Source organism: Diaphorina citri, unplaced genomic scaffold (genome assembly GCF_000475195.1).
Source record: "Diaphorina citri unplaced genomic scaffold, Diaci psyllid genome assembly version 1.1 scaffold13918, whole genome shotgun sequence".
NCBI classification, from domain to species: Eukaryota; Metazoa; Arthropoda; class Insecta; order Hemiptera; family Psyllidae; genus Diaphorina; species Diaphorina citri.
The window spans coordinates 1-4157 of NW_007391285.1; the positions used below are offsets into that span (position 1 = coordinate 1).

The following is a 4157-nucleotide window of genomic DNA, read 5'->3' on the forward strand; positions in this document are numbered from 1 at the left end:
TCAGGGAGCGCGTAGCGCGACCTTGTGTGTGTGTGTGATGGGTGTGTGTATGGTGGATGGGTGTTGTGTGTGTGATGGGTATATGTGTGGTGGATCGGTGTTGTGTGTGTGATGGATGTGTATGTGTGGTGGGTGTGTGGTGTGTGATGAGTGTGGCGCATGTGTGTGGTGGTCCCGTACAAACGACGGGTCAACCACTAGTAGTATATAAAGTACCTAAACAATTTATTAAATCTACAGCTGATATCAGAGTTTCAAGGGTTTTCGGCATTTTTATCACGGACAAATCAATTCAGATCCCACAAGAAAAATATGACCCATGGTTTTGTCAGTATCCAATTGCTGAAAAAGGGTGGTCTTGCCTACATAGGTACATAGAAGCCCTACTGGTTCCAAGAGAATATTACTTTACAATATCATCAAACATACATTACTATTGAGGACTAGGGTAGGACGTTCAATTAACAATAATGGCCGGAACAATCCAAGTTTAAACTTAATGTAAGTTAAACTATTGGATTAAACAATTGGTTAATAATCAAAACGCCAGCTTTGTTAGCTTGAAAGGCAGCAAGTCTGCCTTGTAAGCGCTAGGTCGCGGGTTCAATTTCCGCCCCGGAGCGAACTTTACCCAGAACAAGTTTGTTCTCAAAAAGGCTGACTTTCTCTTGTTCTGTACTCATCTGAATTTCCGCAAAGTAAATAACAAATCTGATTGGTTGATTTTAAACCTTTTAACCAATCAAATTAATTATGGTGGATTTCACCAACGACTTAATGAAAGATTTAAAATTAACTAATGGGCGAATTTTTAATAATCCAAAAAGGAGTTTTTAATGATACAAAAAGAATTTTTAGTGAAACTCTTTTTTTTATCACTGAAAATTCTCCAATTAGTTAAATCTCTCATTAGTCGTTCACCAACGATCCACCATTACTCCAATTGTTTAACTTAAAGCGAGTTTAAACTTAGTGTCCTAACCAGAAGAATAGGTACACGAAAGGTAAAGGATTTCTAGGTGGCATTTAATTAACACATCTATTAATTACTTTGAGTAATAAGGTAGAAACACACTACTATCACGTCACGTGAGCTCAAGTGACGTTATAGTAGTGTAGCTGTCCTGAACGAATATTATGGGAAAACATAGAGCTACATCTTTCTGACTCCCCATGACTTCACGTGACGTGATAGTAGTGTGTTTCTACCTTTGCTCGTATGTATTGTTAAGGATTATCTTTTAAGGCAGTTTAGAGGACTGTTAGATTTTCCGCAAAAAAGGCATTTGTTGTAAAAAGAAGGCATTGAAGCTGTATAACTGAGATATAACCTTGAATCCAGGTTTTTTTTTTTAATTATTATTATTATTAGAAATTGTTTAATGTTTTTTTTTAGTTTTTTTTAGAATCATGATAACTGTTATCAGCTTTGGAGGCAGTTAAAAACTGCTAAGTAAGGTTTTCCGCAAGAAAAGGCATTTGTTGTAAAAAGGCAAGCTTCAACACTGACTAATGCCACAAATAAATATTATTTTTATTATATTTCACTTCACATTATATTTAATTGAAGATTACCACATTATATTTTTAATTGAAGAGTTCAATTAAAAAAATTTAAAGTCCTCAAAAACGAAAATCGAGTTTTGAGAGAGTGGAAAAAAAAATGTTCAAAGATTTGGGACTTCCATAGGTGTTTTAGAATAAAGGAACATTAGATTGCAATGGGCACCGTTTTAACAGAGATTGTTTTTCCTGCCTCCTTTAAGGTTGGAACACACAATACATAACTCGGTGCGGTTGAATGATGGTGGATTTCACCAACCATCTTTCCAGCCTCAAATAGCCCGTTAGCTTAACAGCCCTGTTAAGCCAATACAAATTAAATGGAACTTAACTGGCTGTTAGCTTAACAGGAGTTCTAATGACTGAATAAATATTGGTGAAATCCAACATGAGACTAAGTAAATAGTCTCTTAGGCTGAGTGGAGAGGAGAGCATAGCGAAGAGCTTTTTGTTCTCAGTTCTGTTGTTGTTGTTGTTGTAGCGGCTTTAGCTTTCGCCGAATGGCGATAGCAGAATAAAGAAAAGATGTCTTTTTGTATCTGCTATACACCGGGGTGATGGTCTCTAGCTCTAGCCATGTTAATTTGGCTGGCTCGTCCTGAACCGCAGTCAACCATCGTGAGGACTTGTGCTTGGTCTTTAAAAGCAGAGAGAACCCTTTGAAGCGATCGTTTACCACCTTTTTCTTATCCGGGGCCCACGACAAACACGAGGGCAGCATTTGGTGAACTCAACATCTGGGGTGACCTCACCCTTTCTGATTCGGATTTTTCTTCTTCTTTTATGGAACAATTAGGACGGGAGCTTACTCTATTTGGGGTCGTCAATTTGTCCAAGACACATAAAATACCCAAGTTATTGATACAAAACAGGCGGGGAATTTAAATCGATTTATTAAAAGAGTTGGGATAAAATGGTTAGCTCCGGAGAGAAATACAAACAGACAAAGTCTGAGATCTTATGGGCATACCAGCAGGACTGATAGTCAAGTGTCTGCACCGGACTGCATGCCGAAGGGCGTCAGACGCGGAGAGCATACGATCTCAAGGACCGATTCGGGGCCGGTGTGTGTCCGGGACGCGATGATCGGCCTGGCCCCATATGGACCCGGCCGTGGGCGCCCGGGGGGTTAGATAGCAGGTGACGGAGCGGCCCTAGCGCGCCCTGCCCCTTGCAACACGGTGCCGGATCTGTAAACATGAAAGGGCCCGACCTCCTAAGGCCCTGCAACACAGGCGCCCCTGGCACCTTTCTATGCCAGGGTCGCCCCGGAATGAGCTATAGTTTACGGGCTGTACTAATATAAGACGGTAGAGCGGGGACAACTCGATACGGCGCACAGGCCCCCGACCTTAGGCCGGTTTCGGGTCTGGACAGGCCCAGAGGTCTGTTACACTGCAGCCTATCGACAGCCTTATTGTTGCGGTGCGGCCCGCCGCGCCACCTGCGACGGGGGACACCCCGCCGGGGCCCCCGGGGTATGAAACGTGAAATGATGGTCTCCCTTCGGACAACGGAGGACAACCGCTTGGTGCCGCGAAACTTGAAGGTCTCCCCCCTGCGGGACCGGGACAACCCACCAGTCCCCGCGGTGCGAAACTTGAATGGTCTTCCCCTATACAGGCAAATACCCGCCTCTATCTCCCTCCCTGACGGTCGGCGCTCACTCCCCTTGAAAACAGACGGGGCTGGTAGTCAGACGGCGGATTGAGGACGTGATTTATGCGCGAGGCTTCCGCCGCGGCGATTTGTCGATCAGTCTCATTGACTTACTCTATGCGGCATTTGTCAATTACTCTGATTTTTACATTTTTACTTACTCTCTTGCACTTGATACATTGGGAATGTCGGAGATTTGGTTTAGCCTTTTTTTATGTTACCCAATCTTCAGTGTAATATACCAAGTTCAGTTAGTAGTTCCAGGATATTTCTCCCTTTAAGTCTGTGCTACAAAAAAAATACATTCATACTACGATAGGTCCTTGTAGTGGTTGTTGTTGTGTTGGGGATCACTTGGGGTCAGTTACTTGACGTTACATATCGTACGTCATCTCAGATCGTTCAGGTTTCGTCCTGAGGCCTCAGTGGTCTCCTTGCAGTATACGTACTCTTATGACCTGTGTTACCTTTGTAGCCTATATGCTACCTGAGGACTTTAGTACAGATAGGCTTAATAATTCCCTTTTTATACTATATCTATTTTACCACTATTATCTAAGGGGACTATACCAGGTGTCCATGATGATATTTTTCCAAAGATGAGTCCAATAACAACGGTCAGACAGTACTATCTGGTACAACACAGATGGCACACTTAATAACACGGTACTTAAGAGAACGGACTACCGTCGCTTCTGAAATTCCGAGTTTTGCCTCGCCTCTTGTATCTTCTTGTAGCTCTTCGATCTTATCTTATAAGGAATAAATAGGACGACCCTATCCTGACTTTTCAAGAAAATGAGGGCGTCAGAGATGTTCTAGAATACATAAACCATGTCTTTTTACGTCCTCCCCTTCGCTACTGAAGTTTGGCGTATCTTGACTCTGGATTGGTCGGATCGATTGGGATTGGTCGGGATCGTTCGACCGCAAGA

The 4157-nt window shown here is 42.8% G+C and overlaps 1 long non-coding RNA gene across 1 annotated transcript in view; it reads right to left on the bottom strand.

Moving 5' to 3' along the window:
• Positions 1-472: 472 nt before the first annotated feature.
• The window catches only part of LOC113473061, a 10167-nt gene continuing 6482 nt past the window's right edge, over positions 473-4157 (bottom strand). The window contains exon 2 of the long non-coding RNA XR_003395141.1: positions 473-731. This is a non-coding gene — a long non-coding RNA (uncharacterized LOC113473061). The remainder of the gene's footprint in view (positions 732-4157) is intronic.